The sequence below is a fragment of the Ursus americanus genome, chromosome X, assembly GCF_024610735.1.
Source record: "Ursus americanus isolate L20-20 chromosome X, mUrsAme1.1.p, whole genome shotgun sequence".
Taxonomy (NCBI): Eukaryota; Metazoa; Chordata; class Mammalia; order Carnivora; family Ursidae; genus Ursus; species Ursus americanus.
Window position 1 is genome coordinate 41,838,982 of NC_142164.1, and position 24,596 is coordinate 41,863,577.

General features: G+C 35.9%; 1 protein-coding gene and 1 long non-coding RNA gene across 4 annotated transcripts in view; one reads left to right on the top strand and one right to left on the bottom strand.

Annotated features, from left to right (window-relative positions):
* The window catches only part of IL1RAPL2 (interleukin 1 receptor accessory protein like 2), a 1,151,831-nt gene that overhangs the window by 976,932 nt on the left and 150,303 nt on the right, over positions 1-24,596 (bottom strand). The window lies entirely within an intron of this gene.
* Positions 11,436-24,596, top strand: part of LOC148106896 (uncharacterized) — a 120,581-nt gene continuing 107,420 nt past the window's right edge. For all 3 annotated transcript variants that reach the window (XR_015723253.1, XR_015723254.1, XR_015723255.1), the window contains exon 1: positions 11,436-11,588. This is a non-coding gene — a long non-coding RNA (uncharacterized LOC148106896). The remainder of the gene's footprint in view (positions 11,589-24,596) is intronic.

Sequence of the window (24,596 nt, forward strand, 5' to 3'; positions counted from 1 at the left end):
CTCAATTGCTGTAATTAATAATAGAAAATAAAGGTAGAAATATGTTTGTGGGAGGTATGAATGTCAGAGGAGGAGACTGGGGATGAATGTAAATTACATTCTCTGTTATTGTAAGTTTGATGAAAATTGCCAAAATTAATTGAATATTGGAGGGAGCATGGTTTGATTTTTGGAATCTAGAAAACAGAGTAACATGTCTCATTCACTTAATGAAACTTTTAGGGTTGGTCACGGCACTTTTAGGAAGAGGAAGAAGTGAAGTAGATCACCAGATCATCAGGGAGATGATTACACCTAATACTTAATGGATAGGCATATGAAAAAATAAATTTCTGTACTAGTTTTCCAACTTTCTACTTAAAAAAATCTTACCATGCATGTATACACTTTTAATAAAGTGCTACCACTCACAGTAACAAAAACTACAGCTCAAAATGCAAATGTATTTTCCACTAAAATTCCTTTTTTAGTCACTCATAACTGCATCAACCATCCTGCATTTTAGCTAAAACATTCTGTTTGACCTCAGGCCAAACACAGACTTTTTTCCCTTTCCAAAAGAAGTGTGAGAAAATCCCCTTTTAGCTGTCTGAGTCACTACCAGGAAAGGTAGGGAGAAGAATTCTTATCATAATCAAATGAGAGGAAGAGAATGCAAAAGGGAACTGTTAAGAATGTCTGTGCCCCACCTCCACAAAAAAATAGGGAGCATCTGAACTTTAAAACTCAAGATGATAAGATGATACACTTTCCTATGTGTGAAAAATTGGCCATGAATAACTTATTACCATTTAAGAGTAGCTCTTGAACTAGCAGATACCCTGTTCCTTGAATGGGAACAGTTAAAGGAAGAAGACAAAAAGCCTTCAGGGAAAAGAATGTCACAAGAGAGTGGAACAAGGGTTCAATTAATTCTCTTTTCCCAAAGGATGTGATTTTAACTGAGCCCCAAAGGTCCCAATCTATTCTGGTTGGATGTAGTCCTGTTGTGTTTAGCTATCCCCAGGTCTTCATATTCTCTACTGTCCAGGCACATTTTTATCAGTTGTATTAATTGAACTCTGTATAAGGACAGAAGCTTTTGATGGCAAGCCCCAATCATGTCATATATACTTTGATTCAAATAATCTTTTTTTTTCCAGCATGTTTTCTCTGTGGGTATATGTATATGTGAGTATGTGAGAGTGATTACAAGTGAAATATTTTATTTTAGGCATTGGGAAACAACTCTAGATAAAAGTCTTACTAGTATATGTTTTTCTATTCTGCTTTCTAGTTAAAAAAATCAACCTTTTTCATTAAATAAAATATGGGGAGTACAGAAAAACATAAAAGAATAAAATGAGAATCACCAGTATCTCTAGTACCCAAAGACGACTTTGGTAAATACCTTTCCATTCTTCTTTCTATAAACACTTACCTTCCCAAGAAAAGAGACTATTCTATGCATAATATTTTGTAAACTGTTTTCTCATGTCACCAGACCTGTTCTTATCCCCTTTGTATAAGAATTCCTTACGTAAATTCAATCACATAGCTTTAAATACAATCTATTAGCTGATGACTTCCAAATTTATATACCCAGCCATGTCTCTCTCAAATCCAGAGTCATACAACCACAACCCACACAATTCCCTTAGCTGTTTAATAGACAACTCAAGTCACACATGTTCAAAACTGAGATCTGATAACACATAAATGTCATCTTTCCAGTTATACAGCCCAAAAATCTTTGATTCCTTTCATTCTCTCACATCCCATATTTGACCTGTCCAAAAGTCTTGAGACCTCTACCCTATCACCACCTGAAACCACCATCATCTCTCACCAGGATAATTGCAATAGACTCCTAACTGGCCTGTTTCTGTCCTTACTCTCTTTAATCTGCTGCAATTATTGTAATCAGAATGTTCTTGTTAAAACATAAGCTAGATCTATACATTTTGTCTTCCTTTCTCTCTCTTGGATAGAAGTCTTTACTAGGACCTACAGGCCCCTATCTAATCTGGACCTCTGTTAACACTCTGACCTATTCTGTTCCACTTGTGTATATACAACCCCCTCTGAACACACTGACCTCATAACTATTCCTCAAATACCCCAGGCATGCTAACACCTCAGAGCCTTTGCACTTGCTCTTCCCTCTGCTTGGAATATTCTTCCCATTATGTGTATCTTCATGGCTTACTCCCTCACTTCTTTTAGGTGAGGATTTCACTGGACTCTTTATCCAAAATTTTACCCATACAGTTCATATCTCACTTCCTTGATTTTTCTCTTTAGCGTTAACATTTTGCATTATATATTTTACTCATTTATCCTGATAATGGTCTGCCTTTGCCCCCACTGAAACGTAAGCTCTGATAGGGCAGGGTTTTTTTTTTCCATTTTTTTATAACTGTTATATGTCAAGCATCTATAACAGGGGAGGGGGGTGGGGGAATGGGCTAGACTGGTGATGGGTAGTAAGGAGGGCACGTATTGCATGGTACAGTGGGTGTTATACGCAACTAATGAATCATCGAACTTTTCATCAGAAACCAGGGATGTACTGTATGGTGACTAACATAATAAAAAACATTAAAATAAAATAAAAATAAAAAAATAAATATGTCAAGCATTTATAACAGTACTTGGCATTTGATGGGTGCTCAGTAAATAGCTGTAGAGTAAATAAAAGCTCTATTTTCCAAAATAATATTGTTAACTAGGCATTTTCTGGACTAGGCCCGACTTCTACGGCTATTAAAGTGACTCCATATGCTTCAAGATCAGTGTAAAAGACAACTATTTCAAGAGAGGATATTTCCAGGGGCACCTGGGTGGCTCAGTCCTTAAGCGTCTGCCTTTGGCTCAGGGCTTGATCCCGGCATTCTGGGATTGAGCCCCACGTCGGGCTCCTCCGCTGGGCGCCTGCTTCTTCCTCTCCCACTCCCCCTGCTTGTGCTCCCTCTCTCGCTGGCTATCTTTCTCTCTCTCTCTGTCAAATGAATAAATAAAATCTTTTAAAAAAAAAGAGAGAGAGAGGATATTTCCATTGTGTTCTTTGATATTTATGGCATTTTTTGGACACGATTTAAATAAAAGTTATCCTGAACTAGGAATAAGTTGGGTGAAAAGCACTAGAAAGTATCTCTTTTTGTTACCTGGCACTTCACATCACATTCCTTTTAAGCAATACATTTCCTTGTACACTCCAATACAAATATACATGAGTAAATCTGTTTGATGTTTTGATATAAAAATCTACAATCATTTATCATCATGTAGATGCCAAATGTGTCAATGGGTGAATATTAGGGAAGAGTGCTACATCACTGTAGATGTGCAAAAATCACACAAGAAGGAGTAAAGATTTAGTTTGAACGACAGTCTCATTTGCTACTTTTGCCCTACTGTTGGGTAGTGTAGGTGACCTTTGCTTTAAATAACAAGATGTGTTTCACTCACAGCCACCAGAGATAAATAATCTGTTTTTGTAATTTGCTTTAAAACATATGAGTGAAATTCCTTATTTAAAGCAACTCGTTGGCATATGATCTAGGTTGAAAGTTTGGGCTTCATTATCTTTCATTTACTTGAATGAAGGCCTACCTGATCTGGTTTTAATACAAAATAATTCCAGTAAAATCTATTCTTAGTTTCTCTCCATAATATTCCTACTGGCTGGGGGCACTAAGAGTGACAGATGACACCCTTTTTCAAACTATGCATTTTTCATACATTTGAAAGCAGAAATCTAAAAAGACTAAATTGAGGTAGTAACATAACTTTGACTTGAGAAATTTTTCAGCTGAAGCATTTTATTTATTCTATTTTTAAAAATTTTTATTATATTATGTTAGTCACTATACAGTACTTCATTAGTTTTTGATGTAGTGTTCCATGATTCACTGTCTGCATTTAACACCTATGAGAATTTTAACTACAATTCTGTAATCTATGTTAATTCATGTGTCATAGGAAAAAAACTCAGTTTGGGGGCAGAATATTCAGGTTCACATTTTGACTTTGTTATTTACTTACAACCTCTTGGTGCCTCAGTATCCTAACCTATGAAATGGATAATATACCTTGCCTTCATCCCAGGGCTGCCATTAAGATCACATAAAAAAAAAAGCAACATCTAGGAAAGTTGTCTGTAACATTCCCTTGCTATTCCACATAGAAGAATTGCTGTGGTACTCCCTGCTCAGAATGTGGTGTCTGTTACATAATACCCTGAGTGTGATGCTGTTGATCATTTCAGAAATTTGGTTAGGTTTGTAAAAAACACATAAATTGTGAGGGAAAAATCAAATATTGGGTGAAATTTTAACAATGATGCTTTAAACGATTTGTTGCAGGCTCTAGATTTTGTCCTAGTCTTCTAACCTTTGTGATCACTCAAGTTCTACAATGGAGTATGCTCAATACTGGTTTAACCCAGTCATTTCTACATCATAGTCTGGTTCTCACATGCTCAGGGAAACAAGCGTGTTGTAGTACCAGTTAGCTAATGGAACTAATGTTTGACACTCTACAATTTTTTATTTGAAAGTAATCCTTTTTGCATTACTTAACCAACTTGGTTTACTGGTTATCATTTACAATTCATATAAAATGACATTGCACGTGGGCATCTTATTAAAATAACACATTATAAGTGCTAAACTATTTCCATAGCAAAAAGATCTAACTTCCATAATAATATAACCAGGTACAGTCATAAATACCATATTTTAATATCCACTGACCTACTAATTTCATTGTAATGGAAGCAATCATTTGTGATACTGCCCTTCATGAATTCTCCAGACCTCTGGTTTCATTAATGAGCTTTCTTCAGCTGGCTCAGAAATTGCTGCAACTGCCCCCACTCTCTATCCCCAATTTTATAAGTGGCCTCTCTCCAATCAGTTCATCACTTAATCAACGTTAATTTTTAAGCACTATGAACTTTTCAGCAAATGGGCACAAATGCTAATAAGCTTTTTGATTACCAATTTTTAAAAATTATATTTCAATACCCAGTAGCCACATTTTCATTTAACAGCAGTGGTGCCAATCAGATTTAAATTGTAAAAACCATCTCTTTGATCTACATACTCAAAATACATTTTTGGGGAAAATGTAAAAGTGATGGACATTTTTAAAAACACCATGACCATTTCTTTTATTTGATTAATTACCTGCTACATCCAAACATTGGGAGACTGCTCTATTGCAGATTCATTAGTGGAGTGAATTTGAGAAACAACTGGCAAAAAGGAAAGAAGTCTTGTCTCAGTCCCACTGCTGACTTTCTTCTGGACCCTACATGAGTTATTTAACTTTCCATTTATCTACTACTACCAATGGCACCCACAAAGACTTTGAAATTACTCAATGTTTTTATTCCTTAACCTAAAATAAAATACAACTTGGGGAAATAAATATCTTAAAACCCAAACAAAACCATAACAAGAAGAAAAGGTATTATTAAGTCTTAGAAATTGAAAAGGAATTGGACAGATTTGCTAACAAGTAAAATTCTCTAGAAAATATGCTACAGATACATGCCTGTGAAACATTTCACTATCCCATAGCTGCATGTGTTTTGTTTTCAAGTGCCTCTAATCTAACAAAAGGAAATTAAACTATATCCTATATCGACACATTAGAACCATTTCTAGTGGTTTCAAAACAGACACAATTTATACAATCCTGTTGTTTATGCCCCTAACCAAGACTTTAGGTCAAGGAACACAGAGTCTGTAGGAAACTTGCCCTCCAAACTATTGTCCTTAAATTTACAAAAAAATAAGTTTACTGGACAACAAAATTAAACCTATTTTTTTGGTCTTCTGATTCATCAGTGTATAAGCTATCCCCAAATCGTGAGGTATGATAACCAAAGAAAAAACCTCAAATGTTCTAAATACTGTTTGCCCTAAACCCATAACCTTAGAGTATCTCAAATCCAGATGTTTGAGGGCCCATTCTTGCCTTAGACCAGAAGCAAGTGACAGCTCTCTCTTTATATGGCTAGTAAATTTTTGAAATGTGTTCCTCTTCCTCTCTCCAAATGTACATAATTGTGAAAAGATTATGATACATTGTTCTGTGCATATTGTTTCCTCTTTTTCATTGAGTCTTCTTATGTTTCACTTTTTCAAGGTTAGGATTCAAGTCATTATTTATTGGGGCTTTAAATTCTTATAATTCTATTAGGAACTTATAAATAGAAGAGTTCAGTGTGGCCTAGGAATAGTTGATAAGAACTTTGAGCAGGAGAGCAGCTTGATTGATGGGATAGAAGAGTTTGGGAAATCATTCCATGTATGTAGGGCACAGGAGCAAAGGTATGGATGACAGTAAGAATGATCATGACTTGTGTGGAAAGGCCATGACGTTAGCAAAGGGTATGTATTGGAAAAAGAGAGGCATAAATCTGAAAGACTGGGGCACTAGTACCAAAAGAAAGATCTGAGTTTCAGAGTGGAATACAAAGCATGTTCAATCAGCATTGAAGAGAAGCATTTTGGTAGTAAAGCTGAAGATACAATGGTAATTATTTGCCTACAAATTACAAGGAAATGCATCCATGCCTGCTTTGACTGAGAAAATTCTATTAAGTTCTGCCTCTTTACTCCATAGTATGCCTAATAGAGACCCAGAGACCCATGGCATATTTAGCAAGAACCACACCAAGACAAATGCTAAATATTTTCTTGGTTAGTAATAATTATCATTAAGCCATATAATGTGATTCAAATAGATCATTATTCTCATTTTAAGTGGTTTTATAATGAGAATGTGGTAGGTGCAAAGCTTGTACTAGGGCAGTCAAATTATAGCCATGATTTCAAGGAAAGCTATCAGGGCCCCTGTCGTAATAAGTGAACCCTATTTTAAGCAACTCTAATAAATGAAAATTCAAAAATTTTTAGAAAGATCAAATAGAGCCTGCCCCTTCCATGACGTCATTCTAATCCCCATTCCTCAGTAGGCTAGGTTCACCTATCCTTTCTCCTTCTTAGCAATTGACTTTCATTATAATTATATAATTACAGTATTTAATATTTGTGATTTTTCAACTAGTCTTTAAACTCCCTGAACAAGGACCACCTATGTTTCGCTTACTGCAGTATTTCCAGCACCTTGCACAGTGCCTGGTATATAGTTCATAATTAATGAGTATTTATTGAGAGAATATGTCTCCAAGCAGTGATATACATTCAAATTATTCCCTCTGGCTTATTGTTAAAGTGATCATTCTGCCAGTTATTGAGGAACTCTACATTTTTCCCATTTTCATTCGTGGTCAGAGATGGAAAGAAAATTTATAAATATTGGTCTCTCGGGCTCATGACTTTATAGTTTGGTCCAAATGAATCATTGACTCTAGTGTTGAAATTGACCTAACATACCATCTAGTTAGTTTACTTTCTTTCTTTTATATATGAGGAGAGTGAGCCTAGAATGATAAAGGACTTAAAGGTCATTCAACTGTTCAATGATTAATAATGCTACAAATTTCTAACTATTCAGATTTTAAAAACATGTGATAAGTACAGAAAGAAGCATGTTAAAAAAAATAGGAGAAAGCCAAACCAAACCAAACCATTACCACAATAACAGCAAGCTGTCACAAGATTACAGTGCCAGACAGTTTTCATGCAATGTTCAAGAGATTAATTAGTGACTATATCTGTCTGAAGTTACTTTAGGAACTTGGAACTCTGAAATTTGTAGGTCTATTTTTAGGCAGGTGCATGCCCAAGTCAGGCTCTCTCATCTTTGTTCTGAACTATCTTCCTTCCCAGTCTCTCTCATTGAAAGCCCAGGAATAGTTTCCCGGAACGGGCTCCTCTCTGCTCAAACATCTGCTTGTTGTTTCTCCTCCTGCCAGCAACACTGCACCATCTTTGGCAATCTTCTGAAAACTCCTCTGAATCTGACTTGTGGGAGTTTTCTGGAGCTCCTCAAATGGAAACTCATCCAAAATGCAGTAGTGTTCAAATTAGCCACTGCTTTTTTCACAAGTTCCCAAAATGGGAACACATAAGTGACTTCAAGGAATCTGTTATTCAAGCTGGCCTCGTGCCCCTCCAATTGCCCTTTGGCTTTATTGCAAATGAAAGACTGAATAGTGACCATTAATAACATCTATCCCAATAAGTATCATGTTCATTACATCATAGCTATTAAAAGAACTAGAATCACAAATAGTACAAAGCCTGGACTATCAATAAGTCATTCATCATCTGGATAAAATGAATGTGGCATATGTCTGTAATCTGTAAAGTACTACATTTAGAATAGCACCCACGCTGGTGAGAGAGCCTCAGAAATACATAAATATCATTCAGTTCTCAGGAGTATCAATTGTTCCAAAATACTCTCAAAAATTGTACCTTCTTTTTTTCTCCGAATAGATCATCATAAACTTTATTTGAATATTTATTAGATCATAATCACAATGTAGTCATGGCTTGAAGAAATATACTGTAAACCCCGTCTCTTAGGTGCCGTTTGCTTCACTAGTTAAATTATTCCTATCATAAAATTAACAATGATATGAATTAAAACATAATGTTGTTTTTGACATGTAACAAACTTACATTTCACATCTTAAAATAAGAATGGAAATAATTTTGTGGATATAAAGAAAATATTCTTCAGAAACTTTTATATGTTTCAATGAATGGACTTACAAAATTCTTAGAAAAGCCAGATTTATAAAATTTACTAGCTATAATAATTTTATTTCACTTTTCTTTTTCTAGGACTTGCTAACCAGACATAAAATGTTAGTCACATCCTTCTTAGAACAAAATTATGACACTGTAAGTAGAAGTCCTTTTTAACATTTTACCTCATTCTCTCTTCCCCCACCCCCGCCTTAGATCTATGAACACTTGCTCCTATTTATTTATTTATTTATTTATTTATTTATTTTTATTTATTTATTAACATATAATGTATTATTTGTTTCGGGGGAACAGGTCTGTGATTCATCAGTCTTAAACAATACACAGCACTCCTTCTATTGGCTTTTCCTAGCCAGGCAGCTATTTTACCTATTAGGCTAATACTAAGCTTTCCTTAACTAATGACAAATAAAGTATTTGCATTCTCCAAGGCCTAGTTTAATCAAACATGAAACTTCAACCATTAAAATGAAACCATTTTTGCTCATAGTTATGCATTTATGCACTGTCCATTTATTAATTGTCTTAATGTCATATATAGTCACCTGTTAAAATGAATAGGTTCACTCTCAGGCAGGAATTACTTGGTACTGAACATGGTATACATTATTATTTAACCCATGCTTTTAAAAGCCATGATAATTTGACTCCAAAACTCCTAAAGGAACATATACCTCACCTTTATTGCATATGAATGAAGGGGAACTATGCATGTATAAGTAAACCCCATTTTCAAACTCTAGTTCCATTTTTGACATGCAATTTTGAAATATATCAACTTTATTATTTATCTTCTTGTTATTTTTTTGAGCTCAGATACATGGACTGAAAGGGATATCAACCAGTTTTGCAAACTGAAACCCTCAGTGCCCCCAGGGTGCTTGGAATAGTGTGTGTCAAGACCCTGTAGGGAAGCAGATGGGCTAGGCATGCAGGGGCTAAACTGTGAGCCAGAGTCAGGTGGAGGAAGAGACACTAACAAGGTGCGGCCAGATATTCAAGGACCTCAGACACATCCCTGCTGGTGATCTGGTCTTTAGCCCTATTTATCCTATTTTAACCTATGCTCTTAAATTGGTCATTTGCCTTCTTACACAGTTCAGACTTTTCTCTTGGAATCCAAACATTGCTCTCTAGTTTTTCTGTATCTTCTACCCACCCACCCTTAATCAAATATTTACTGCTACATTTCCCTGGGACCCCATAATTGCTCCCTCTGATTGATGGATTTGTTTTGGTGTTCTTTCAATTTGGTGTTCTTTCGGGTTGTTCTTGGCTTCCTCAATTTGCCTTCAACTCCTAAAATTAAAGGGCCTTTTATGAAAACTGAGATCTAACTTGTCCAGTGTTCAGCAAGTCTGAAAGAGCTCCCCAAATGTATTGATTATTAATTACTAAAAAAAACAATCCACAAATTAGTTGCTTCAAACAATAATCATTTACTTGTCTCATAAATCTGCAATTTTTGGCAGGTCTTAGCAGGAACAGCTTGTCTCCGATCTATGAAGTATCAGCTGGGGTGGCTCAACTGGGGACTGTAGGATCTACATTGAAGATGGTTCATTCACATTGCTGGTAGGTAGGAACTGGAAGCTTACCCAGGGCTGTGAGCCAGAGGCCTTGGTTCTTTTCCATGTGGTTTTTCCATGAGCTGCTTGGCTTCCTCACAGCATGATGGCTAGGTTGTAAAAGTAAGCTTCCTAAGAGAAAGGAAGTGGAAGCTGCCAGTTTCTTAAGGCCTAGACTCAGAAACTGGCATAGTGTCACCTTCACTGTATTCTATTGGTCAAATCATTACAGAGCCCAGATTCAAGGGGAAGGAACATAAGCCCACATCCATCAATGGTTAGAATGTCTAAGAATTTTGGGACCCTGGTTTAAAACTGTCCCACCAATGAAGCCCCAAACAAATTACTATTTATCTTTTTACCTTTCAATCTCAAAATAATTATTTGGAACAGAATTAAATCCAAGATTTTCTGAACTCTCATCATTACAATGTCCTTCATCTCTTCTTTCACACAAATTTTCTTCAAAGATTGAGTTTTTATCCTATGTATTCCAAAGCATAGTTAGCATGATTCTTTACAAGCATAGATATTCTCCTTAACATGTGCTTCTTTGTGCTGAACATGGATTATACTTTTCCCTATAAAATTCTTCCATGTAATGAAACACCTTTTGATTCTACATCTTCCTGCTCTCCCCTGTTCTATAGATGATCACACAGTCACCAACTGTAAATGAAAGCATTTCTCAACCATCTCCCACATGCAGATGCTTATTCCAGAGATAACTATTTACAAAGTTATAAAGAATAATTTCAGTGAAAGAACACTGGACATAGGGAGCAGATACACAGGAGACCCATGTCTCTATGTGTATGAGTTTCAGCAAACCATTGAACCTTTCAGGACCTATTGGGGTTTGGACTCAGATCAGTAAGCTCCTTTCAAAAGAATTGGGTAAAAATCATCCCTGTCTAAAAGTATCATACAATATATATGAGGAGGGAGTATGAGGGGAAAAAAAAGTCATATAAGTACATTCCAACATAGTGGCTTTATTTTATTACCTTGAGCTTGCCCCAACTCCTCCTCTCACCACAGTACCATCCATATACAATTTTCGCACCTGCAATGCTCTTCCCAGGCTTTTTACCCTTTAGCCAGATTAATGACTACTCAGATTAATGATCAATGACTGATTAATGACTAACTTCAGATTTCAGCTTAGTAAGTAATCACTTCTTCAGAAGACATTCCTTATACTCCTCTCTGGTCAGTTTTCTTAGTCTATGTCATCCTTTCATTATCTCCTTTTTAGAGGCCATGTTCTTTTACCTGAGAGCAGCCATACATTATTTCTTTGGTCAGTGGTTTTCCGGTCCATTTAAGTATGACCTCCATAAAGGTAAGGCATGTGTCTGAGATAATTATTGTGTTCCCAGAAACAATTGTGTACTGGTTTGTAGTACTCAGCAAGTAAATGTTGAAGGAAGAAAGGAAACAAGGGAGGAAGGTAGGGAGAGGGGGAGGGAGAAGGAGAAAGTGAAGGATAAAGAGAAAGGGAAAGCGAATGAGGGAGAAGAAAGGAGAAAGTGGAGAGGGAGAAAGAGAAAGAAGGGAGAGATAGGGAAGGAGGGAGGGACAAGGCATGGGTAATTAAACAGACAATATTAGAGGCATACAAAGAAAGGAAGATTGCTTTGAGCTGAAGTTTCAAGCAAGTCTTTGTGGAGATGAGATATAAGTTAGATCTTGGAAGAAAAGATTTGTATCTGGTTGGAACGAAGAATGGAAAAAGAGGATTGGGGGGACATTCCAGAAAAGGGCAAAAAAGCCATGAACAGAGAAGGAAAGTTTCAGGACAACGTGAGTACACCAGTCTATTTAGAGAGAGTTAATTTGTGATGAAGACTAACCAAAACTTGAATTTGCCCTGAAGGAGCATATTGAAGCCAGATCATCTGAGCTTTGCATGCCTGGATAAGGACTTAGGCCTAAATACTAGAAGCCTGTATTTCTGTGATAAAAAATGACATAGGTGTGGAAGAGGAAAATTTTTGTCTTCCAAATTGCCTCAATCACAATGGTTTACAGAATAATTTAATTCTGGCTCCCTCACTTTCTTTCCACTTCAATGGACTGCTTCTATCACTGTATGAAAGTCACCTCAGACCCAAACCCAGAAATTACCCCCTTCACCACTCTTTTCTTCCCCTGAAAACAGACAGGGATGGCGCAGGAGTACTTGCTCTCTACCTCTCACTAAGACAGAAAACTTGTAGCATTTAATTATACCTTTAGCTTTCAGGCCTGCCATGAATGAAGATGTTATCACGTTCAATTTTAAAGAACAAGATTCAGAAACAAGGTTCTGACTCATTCCACACAACCACAAATAGTGAGAGACAGACATTTATATAAACACTTTTTTTTAGCATCTCTCTTACCCAGTGGTACTCAGATCACTATCCTAAAGACCAAAGTAAGTAAAAATATAATATTAAGAGAAACATATTGACAGAAGTCAGTCCTCCATAACAGCATCTTCTCTACATTTGGAAACTCATACTCTAGTGCATATTATAGTGCCAAAGATTTGTGGGGTCCTGATTTAGAATTTTAGGGTCTCGGGTAATTTGATACTGGTTGCCAAAAGTAACACAATTGGCCTCTTGAAAGGACCTGCACATTCTTTGAGGTACTGAATGGAAGAATATGAATACTGTGATACAGAGGAAAGACCAGGACCTTGAAGTCAAACTAGCTATATGAATTGTGGTCATGTATTCAACTTAGTTTCAGTTGAAATTTAGGCTCAGTTTGTCTCTAAAAGTAGGTTACTTCATGAGTTGTTAGAATAATTAATAAAAAATAGTATGCAAAGTGTGCAGCACAGATCCTAGCATTTAATAAATATTATTGTTCTCTTCCTTACCATTGTAAAATATAAAGTGTAATTTTTCATTTACTTGGAAGTTGATATACTGTTCTTTTTATAATGTATAAAAATATTTATGCAATTAATCAACATTAATTAATAATTTTAACAAACATTTGTTGAGCATCTATTATGTGCTAGGCATCATTCTGGGTGTTAGCTGAATATCCACTTCATGCTTAAAGCTATTGTCCTTGAGAATGCAATAAAATTCTCAATAAAGTCCTCCTCCCTAGTTTATATATTTCAAATAATTCAGTCACACCTTATTAAATCAACCAAGTCATTTAGCCCAATCTTTATTTGTCTATATTTCCCTAACGCTAGTAACTAAAGAACTGTCTTGTTTGGGATTTCCTTTAAAAAATTTTGTGTTTAGTCTGAAAACACCAAAATTATTATTAATACACTAAAGCTCTCTTTGCAGTGTTTTACAAACCTCAAACAGCTGTGACTTTTCTTAAAAGCTTTATTCTTTTCATTAATATGTGTACCTGATTAAACTTCAATACAGGTGCACATGGCTTGGAATCACACTTTTATATTTTGCATGAAGATTAGTGGCATGGGAATTTGCATAAATTTGTTATGCACCACTGCAAAAATGAATGCTCAAGCAACTTTTATTTTTATCTAATCAAATCACTGCTTAATGAAAAGCGACTGACTGCTTTCAGAGGAGCACTGAGCTATACTCAGGGGATGAGAGCATTTACAATTCAGTGGGGACTCTCTGCAAGCATTGGACTCCAGTACTGCTAAAGTACTGGTGAAAATTCAGCCCTGCAAAACTAATCTGATCTACCCTATTCATGGGGAGAGAGTTAGAGATGGATTTTTTAAAATCCCTTTACAGAATGAAACATTTAAAAGAAAGTCAGAGGGGGGTCTGTAGCAGCAGCATCAATAGTCACAGTTAAAAGCATACTTGTGACCCACAGGGAGGCTTAACAATCATACTCTGTCCCAAAGCAGATCAGCTTTCGTAAAACAGAATGAGACTAGAGGAAAGAGAAAGCCAGCTGTTGCTATGCCACTTTCTGGGGGAGAAAGGGGATACAGTCACTCTATGCTTCTATATGAGCTATTCATCTTTGTCCCATCATGGGTGATAAGCAATCACAAATAATAGCAACACCATCCTGCATACATCCATGGCTTTATACTTTTAAAAGTGAAAAAAGATAAAAGTAATTCCAGGGGAGCCTGGGTGGCTCAATCAGTTAAGCATCCCACTCTTGATTTCAGCTCAGGTCATGATCTCAGGGTTGTGAGATCCAGTCCCTAGCCAGGCTCCACACTCAGTGGGGGGTCTGCTTGAGATTTTTCTCTCCCCCTCCCCCACATGTGCTTGTTCTTACTCTTTCTAAAAAAAGTGATTTCATATACATTGTCTCATTTATTTATGTATAATTAATAACTTGCCTACATCCAAGGAGGTTTTGAAATTAATTATAATGGCTAAATCTAGATAAAGAAGTACAAAGTAAAGTTCTGGAAGGCAGAGAAAGATAGATTTGAAAAAGAGAAAGAGATTTTCATACCATTTACGGGTTTTAACAGTACAGAGTAGTGCTCAATAAACATTCTGCATGAATAAATTGTACTGTGAAGTCCCTGGCACACATGCTTCGAAAAGCCTGTCAGTGCTGTTTGTATGGCCAAGTCCTTCAAAGAGAAATTTGCATAAATAAATGGATATATACATTTATACATAAAGTCTGATACCATTCCTTTCATTTCCTGAATGATATTGAAAAAATAATCTAATGAAAATATTTTATAAATATTTAAATGCAACTAAAACCTACAATAGTTCATAATATTCTTCCCTCCCAAAGTGAGAGTCATTCTTAGTATTTTCTCCCCAAAATGATCAAGACTGCTTGATCATTTTACCAATGTCTCACTCTCTCCTTTCTCTTGACTCCATCTCCACCTCAGCCACTGATCCCTTTGTGCAGAGAAAACATGTTCATTTAGTATTCCACACTCTGGTTCTCAACATAGAGCATCCCCCAACCCAAGAACATGCACTTGCCCTATGATTAGTTTAGTTTATCTGCCTCCAAGTAGGCACTAATGAGGACAAAGCTGTTCACTTGCTTCTTGCATAGGGTTATATTCCTTCTCTCAGCTCTCCAATCTAGATCTACTATCTCTGAACCTCTGTCATCAACCATTTTAAAAATTTGTGCTCTGGGTCTAAAGAGACAGCAGGCAAGAGGGTGCCACTGGTTCAGCACAATTTATCTGACTACTGGGGGAAAAAAAGCACACTTTCTACCAAAAGGAAGGCTATAAAGTCATCTGTATATTAAAGAGTTTACATACTGTATTTGCACAATAATTTCTTTTGCCCACCATTTTCAAGCCCAATGAAGCAAGCAGCAGGATCCTTTTGCACCTCAGGCTAAAGGAAAGCTCAGAGGCTATTAAGTTTCCAGAAGGCACAGGGAAGTAGCAGATGACCATAGGAACTCTCTTGCAATCCTAAAATTTTATGCTGTGTGACCAGAGAGCATTTGAAGTTTCTTTGAATTAACGGTAATTTTTAAATATTTAAAATGGTAATTATTACTACATAAGCCAAAGTGTTTACTTTCCCACCATTGCTCTACTGTGGTTTTCAATCAGAGGGAGGTAAACTACGAACTTGAAAAGTGTTCCTTAAAAGGCTCTCTAGACCAATTTCAATTACCTTTGTATGAGAATAATAAAAATGTTTTTTAAAAAAGATTTTGAAACCAAAATCAGAGGAGGAAAAAAAATTCTGAAGCGAGCAAGTGGCCTCAAAGAGGGAACATAAGAGCAATAATAACTTTGAAAAATGTATTACTCTATATTTAAGAACATTGAAAAAAGGCACCTAAAGTAAACACAACCCCTCAAACTGAGAGTAAATACACATACACAACTCATCACATTTCAAGGTCAATTAAATCCTCTAATGAACCATGCCAGCTACTGCTCAACCTTTTAAGCTGGTCTCAAGTAGAATTCTAACCGGAAAGTAGTTTGTCTATATTTCTATAAAACCTATAAGCAGAAAAATAGGCCTCATTTAAACTGGTATATTCCAAGCAGGTCAACTGGATTCAGAATAGACACTTAGAATTGGCACTGAAATGTGTTAAACTGAAGCCACATTTTTTTTTGAAATTCAACTGTGATTTCCACATTCCTTACTTGCCTTTAAAATCTAAAAGTGATTCCTCCTGCCGTATTCTACAGTCATATCAAAAGGAGTTTTTCCCTTCCTTCGGGATGTTCCATTGTCACGGGTCAACCGTCATCCTTGGGGATTAGAAACAGTTAAGCACCATCAATTTGGGGTTAAAATATCAGCTGCACTTTCTGAAGTGGTGGGCAGTTAACCTGAATACATGCCATTGGAATTTTTATAGTCAACCAAAATCTCAAAGCACTGAATGGCTTGGTTTACAGAATGAGTGGTTTCTGGCTATAGACTTGGAAACTTCTAGATACTATGTGGCTCATTTTCTCGGTGTTTTTAGACACTGAGTGCCTACTATGAGCTAGCTTAGCATTACTGTGAAATTCCAAATAAAAAAAAAAAAGATCCTCGTCCTTGAGGTATTTACAAATGGCCAAAGAACAGAATTGTGTGTGTACAAACACGATCAACATTTAGTGAAGTGAAAAGCCTAAGAGGCCTCACACTTTCTTTCCTTTAAGCCACCAAAACTTTCTGCAATTATTTACTTCAAAATATATCCCAAATGTAAGTTCAGTGACGGCCCTGAGGAAATAGCAACAAGTATTACCAAATGCTTATAAAGCAAGAAAAATGTTTTTTTTAAAAAAATAGTTGACCCTTCTTTTGTCTCATCAAATAAAATGAATATAAGTCATCACTGCCAAGACTATGCTGGCAATAACCAGATTTTGAGGTTATCAGACTCAGGAGTGTTGCTTCAGTTTTTCATCATACAATATTGTCATTAAATCGCTTGGCTTCTTCATCCACCTGGAATATTACCCCGTGCCTATAATACAGTTCAGAGATCTGTATTTAGTGATAGAGAGAATGGAAAACCTCTGGACATAATGAGAAAATTACCTCTTGCTGTGTCTTTCCAATCGACTCAGTAGATCAAAATAGCTGTGCAGCGAATTACAGGTTTACAGGAATCTTACTATTTACCTGCCATAATATTTCATTATATAAAAGCATTTTTTCCTACACTGAATTTCAAAATTGATCATCCTAACTGTGGTACTTGAAAGTTACTCTCACAGCTGAATAATTTAGTCATCAGTCCATGGATGTTAAGTCATTTTGCTGATTCTCACTGCTGAAACAAACAAACAAAAAAAACAAGAAACTCCCCTTATTTTTGTTTTCTTTTTTTCTTTGCCCCCTGGTTTTGTTTCTTTTGTTTTTTGCCCCCTGGTTAACATCTCATTTAAGTTGATTTCCAACAAAATGTGAAACATTTATAAATATTACAAATAAAAATTTATAGATATTATTGCAAATGAAGGTGGAGGGTAGAGATAGGTCCACTTCATATCCTGCTACATACACTTTTTAAAAATAAAATAAAGTTATTTAGATAGCTAAAGGAGGTAGTCTTTTATTTAAAAATGAAGAGATCGTTAATCTAAATACAAATATTTATCACCTTGTGCAATGAATGTGTTCTAGAAAACTTGAGTCTAAACCAAATTTTTGTAAATTGAATCATTTTCACATTGGCTTATATTACAGTATCAAAGATCATTTACTTCCATTTCTGGACTTTGTTGGCAGTAATTTTTAGCACTTTAGCCTATTTTTCTTATTGCCTCCATTTTCTGTCAATTATAGACTTATAAACAGATGTTTAAATGCACCAGGAGAACTCCAATTTAAAGAAATTCCATGGAAAATTATTCCTAGAAAAGTGAAGAAGACTTTAGTAATGTGATCACTTGTACCACAGTAATCTGTTTGGTAAGTTTGGGTGTTATTACAATGGCTTTCTTAAAGAAAGCTACCCTACTTGAAGGATAGCTGCATGTGAGATATGCATAAGCACCCTTCCCATGCAGTGAAATCTATGTTGGGGCACATTAATATCAAAGCAGGAGATGAGATCTTTTCATGCAGTCCTGTTTTCTAAAGAGTTATGCACAAGGGCATTCAACTGGACACTGCAGTTTAATAACCCTAGAGTCACCACTGCAGATGTCTACATTAATACAAGGTTTGAAAGAAAAGCAGATGGCTAGAAAACCCTTACTGAGTTTCTCTAACAATTTCCAAAGGTAGAACAGCAAGTAGCTTTTATGTATAAATGATGTTCACCATATGGTAAAGCATGATTTAATATTTTATTAAAAAATCAAATTATTATAGTTAGATTGAATAAAGTGAAGGCCAATTAAAAGCAGGATTGAGATTCCCTGATAAATAATCGACTAGATTTGGAGCAGTAACTCTAACCTAAGCTGTAAAAAGAAAAAAAGGAGGGAGAGTGTAAATTGAATAAATGGGTTTTCATAATTTCAAAGCCTTTAATTTCTCAAATATGAATCCCAATTCCATTAAGGCTCAGGTTATTGCTTTGAAAATATACTTAGAGGAAATAAATCCGACACCATTCTAGGCAGAGTAAAGATAATGTAAAATAGATACTAATATAACAGACTACTTTTCTGGTCTAATGTTTGAGATCCCATAAAAGTTGAAAAATCATCATAATACAACTCCAGCAGATATTTCACATGAAGTAAGTAATGACTTTTGAAACCAGAGTCCCCAGATGCTGGCCTGCAAATCAAATACATTGTCTACCCAATGACATCTCTACCTGACAAGTGACCAAACCACTTAAATCACAGGTTGCTGATAACCTGCAGCCATATACCAGGACCCTGAAAAAGGATGTTTATGTCACTGTTGCAGGCAATAATAAATAAGCAATAGATAACATAAGTAGTGACTGGTCTCATTGATCAAAAGAGGAGAAAAATATAGGTGCCCAGAACAGATTGTTTACAATTTACTTCCTGCTGTTAGTTTCTAGTAAAATAGCACTTTTACCCACTTCCTAAGACTCTTCTATCAAATAGGTGAAACAGGAATGTATAATGTTCCTCACCACCTCATCTAGCCATTCTTCACTATTAGCTATGACAGGATCAAATGTGTATTGCATTACTTGACCTAAGTAGATATATACATAATGCTCTAGAACAAAAGCTAGGCTTTGACCTGAAAAAAACCAAAAATATCCACATTACAAGATAAAAAAAATTAGGAGTGTATTATCATGAAAAATAATTAAACATTTATTCAGTTTTTTATTATTTATGGATCACAGGGAATAGAACAACAGACACATAAGTTATTAGAAGCAGTGCTGTAGTTTAAATTCTGGTCCACAGAACAAAATTTCACACAATTCTCTTTCTCCCTAGCCTTTCTTTCACAGAAACAGGAATACCCTCTCTATGCAACCAACTCTCTCCTCCACATAAAAGTTCATTTGTAGCGTCATTGGGAGCTATCCTTACGGTCAAGAGCTCCTTCGAATTGAAGATCCATCAACATCTCTAAGAGTGAGATCAGTGGTTCTTAAACATTAGAGTCATATGGGGAGGTTTTTAAAATCGGATGCCCAGGCCATACCCTTTACCCAATTAAATCAGAATCTCTGGAGGTGGGCCCCAGGCATCATCATTTTTTTTAAACTACCCAGATGATTACAGTGTGAAGCCAAGTTTGAGAACCATCGGGTTAGATAGGAAAATAGAGCCTACTTTTAAAAAATAATTAAAATCCATATTTTCTTTTTAGAAACACTCTCCATGTAAAGCAAAGAGACAATGAGAGCCAGGATTTCCTGAGGATTTTCAATGAGATGTTTTTACCCTTACCACTTGTTATGCCAACTGCTACTACTTAAGTCAACAAAACAAAAGGTCTGCTTCCTGAGGATATATGCTTCACAGAGGCCTGGCCTCTATGTAGCCTGGCTTGGTGCTACATAAATAGTGCTACACTGGAAGCTAATATAACATCTACTCTCTGGTCCTCCTCCGTAAACATATCATTGCTCCCTTCATGAGCCATTTTAAAACATGGCAGCCAAAAGTCTCTACATAACTGTCAGTTTCAGAAGAATGGTACATTACTCTTGAGGTTAAACCCAGATTCCTAATCCTAGATCTTAAAATAATTAGTTTATACCATGCCCATCCACTTCACTACATTTCTTCCTATTCCCTCCTTTTCATCCCTCCACCTACTCATGCTTTTCTTTTTGAGATAATTCTGTAACAACTCTGAACTAGAATGACCAAATATCTTGGTTTATGCATCTTGTCCCAGCATAATTATATTTTTCCAATATTTTCTTATGAAATCTTTTAAAGATACAGAAAAGTTGAAGTGATTTTACAATGATCACCACCTAAAATCTGCCATTAACATTTGACTTTATTACTTATTTATTTATCTATTCTCCTCCTTCTACCCATCTAACAGACCACCCTATTTTGGGGCACATTTCAAAGGAAGCCCAGCATAATTATTAATGGCACCCTTTTTTACTCTCAAAAGTTCCTGGTTTAGACAATAATTATACAGTGACCCCATTCAGAAGCAAATGTGGTGTGTGTATATTATGTAGCTATGTACTCAAGAGTAGACCTGGGCACTGTGGAAACATCAAGACAAATATATGAGTGAATTCTGATATTCAATTTGAAGTTTATTGGAATGAAATAAGTTAAGAAACAAGAATATAAGAACTGAATGTTGATGGATATTTTACTGTTAAAGGAAACTAAAGGATCAGAGCAAGTAGAACTCGGTGTGTACAGGAATAATGAAATGATACTTTCTGGGTAGGTTAGGGTCTGCTGAGCCTTGAAGGATGGATAGAACTTGTAATGTTAGACAGGAAGTGAGAGAGCATTTGGAGTGGGATGGGAGAACAACATGAGCAATGATAGTGGTAGAAGAGCAAGAAGAAGACTAGCAAGACCAAGCCAAAAGATTCATGAAATCACGAACTTTGCCTGATATTCAGGAATAAGAAACTTCTCATCCTTACGTAAGAGTCAATAGTCATCTCACTAATTAAAAGGTCAATTGACTGACAAGTCTTGAGAGTCTACCCTACTACGCACTACAAGCACAACATCATGTACTATAACTGTCATCTATTCACCCCTTCTAACATGACGTTAGCCCTCAGATGTCCCACTTTTCTATGCTGGAAGAACTGCTAAGACAGAATCAGTCCTCATGCCAAAACAGTATCTTTATAAACTATAATGATTCTTGGTTATTTAAAGCAGAGTTTGCCTTCCTCCTTTTTTTTCCTGATTTATTGGAAGCTAATCAATTAGGCTGTGAATTGTACCAGACAGAACCTATATGCATGAATAACTTCTTATTTCAGCAGTATCAGAATCAATAGTCATTGGATTTGCTACAAAGCAGAACCTCTGCATTCCAATTTACAATATATTTTGCCACACCTCAAATAAATCCTGTATATACATATTGCTTGCTTCAGTCTCTTCTTATTCCATTATTAAAATGCTCTTTTGCTAGAATGTAAGGACAATCTTTTATCTGCCACTCAACATCCCTTGCTCAAAGCAGATTTAGACACTTACCCTGGCTTTACATGGCCTTGAGTTGGTTTTTAAATGTGATTGGCTTTTGCCCAAATGAGAAGTAAATGAAATAGTTCTGAATGAAGTAAACGTTAACTCAACTTAAAGCTCTCCTTGTTGCTCTTTTGAGTACTTCTATGATTTCTTCTATGCCTGAGCCACCAGATATTGTGCATTGCCTGAATCTTGAATGCCTAGATACATTGACTCAAACCTTTGCATGGACCTCTGGGTTAAACCAAACCCTTAATTCTCCTAGTTCTGACCTCTTGTCCTGCCTCAAACACTGATCACCATCCACTGCTTCTGCATTCCATAAAGTTCATCTTCTGTGTCTATAGTGACATATTATTAAGACTAAGATTGTTAACATCACAATCACCAGCAGCAGCAGCATGATTGTTAGGCTACGCTCTAAGAAGCTTTAGGTTCTCAGCAAAAATTTGGTCAAATCATGAACATACTTGCTTGTTTTTAAGCACAGGTTCAACTCTCTTAGAAGGCAAAAGAATTTTTTTATTACCTTAGGACATTACCTTTGCTTTTGGTATTAAAGCATTCTTATAAGATACAGAGCTAGATACTAGAATACTCAGAGGCCTGGAATTGTGTAATAGCTTCATGGTAGACATACTGTTTTGGTATTATATTGTTAAAATATACTGTTTTGGTATTATATTGTTAAAATATACTTATGATTGAAGACTGAACGGCACAGAAGAGAAAAGAAGTTCTGGGAATAACTGATAATAAGAGTGATCAACTTCTGTTTGTTTAAAACAGTGAAGTAAAATTTGAAATGGGTATTCCAGTCAATCAGAAAGTCTTAATGAGCACATATCATGTTCCACAAGGAGTAGAATAGAGGTATGAGACATGAGCACTGCCCTGCCAAAAGCCTACATAGTCTATTAAGAGAATACTAACTCATGTGAAACAATAACTAACAATAGAAAATGTCATTACTATAAATCAATAATCAGAATTATAAGTGCTGTAGTTCAGAGGAGATTATTGAGGGCTGATCTAATCAAGGATGACTTCATGGGCCATTGGCACTTAGATTGGGTCTTGCAGAATTTATATTAGTGTAGAAGAGAGAATAGGCATTCCATCTAAGGAAAACGAGGCAAGAAAAATTCAGTATGCACCTAAGACAATGAGGAAGCTAGCCTATCTATGCCAAATGGTGTACAATAGGAAACAATGGCAACTGAGCTTGTATAGATAGAGTGGGCCACAACATGGAAGGTCTTGGATACCAAGCTAAGGAAGTTTGATTTATTACAGAGGGAACAAGTCACTGACGATGTTGATGATGGGACCTTGACACAATGAATGCACTTTTTGAGAAAGATGTTATAGTTACCAATTATGCAAAGTCCTACCCTGAACAACATACACCCACTGACTCCAATCATGTTTAAAATCAGAGACATGTAAAAGTGGCAGTCCTTGCACTTTTGGCAAAACTGTCATTTCAGGCACAAGAGGTCAGGAAATGCAAAAAGCGACTATAAACCATCCTAGCTACAAGAATATGTGTACTCCATATTTATGCAGAAGAGAGAGAGTAAAGAATGAATCAGTCAAGGGTAATTGAAATACAACATGTTTGGCAATAAATGGAAAAAAAGGAGCAGTATTAAGGGGTAGGGAGTAAATTATTTAAATCTCATTGGGCAGATGGAGGAAGTAGGTTATAGACTTGGGTTTTCACCTTAATTCCTTCTAATTGAACCTAGTGTCATTTTACTGCAATTTTTACTAAATAATTCAGTTTTAGCCACAAAGGATAAATTATCTAGTTCATTAATTAATCAAAGATAAAAAATAATAAAAGTTAATTTGTGGGAAAATAAGCAATAGCAGCAATTCAACTAACAAACAAAATAAACTTTGGAGAAAAATTAAAACTTTAAAATAGATTTTGTTAAAAAAAACAATCACATAGATACAGAGAAAAGATTGGTGATTGCCAGAGGTAAGGAGTGAGGAGTGGGCAAAATGGATGAAGGTGGTCAAAAGGTATAAATTTCCAATTATATAATAAATAAGTCCTAGAGATATACTGATGTACAACATGATGACTATAGTTAATAATGCTGTATTATATATTTGAAATTTGCTAAGACAGTAGGTCTTGAAAATTCTCAGCATGAGAAAAGATTGTAACTGTGTGTGGTGATAGATGTTAACAAAGGAAACAGCCAACAAAACAAAGAGGCAACCCACGGAATGGGAGAAGATATTTGCAAATGACACTTCAGATGAAGGGCTGGTATCGAAGATCTATAAAGAACTTCTCAAACTCAACACCCAAAAAACAAATAATCAAATCAAAAAATGGGCAGAAGATATGAACAGACACTTTTCCCATGAAAACATATGAATGGCTAATAGACACATGAAAAAATGTTCAACATCACCAGCCATCCGGGAAATTCAAATCAAAACCACATTGAGATACCACCTTACACCAGTTAGAATGGCAAAAATTGACAAGGCAAGAATCAACAAAGGTTGGAGAGGATATGGAGAAAGGGGAACCCTCTTACACTGTTGGTGGGAATGCAAGTAGGTACAGCCACTTTGGAAAACAGTGTGGAGCTTCCTCAAAAAGTTAAAAATAGAGCTACCCTATGACCCAGCAATTGAACTATTGGGTATTTACCCCAAAGATATCATGTGTAGTGAAAATAAGAGCCATATGCACCCCAATGTTCATAGCAGCAATGTCCACAATAGCCAAACTGTGGAAGGAGCCAAGATGCCTTTGGATAAAGAAGATGTGGTCCATATATACAATAGGATATTACTCAGCCATCAGAAAGG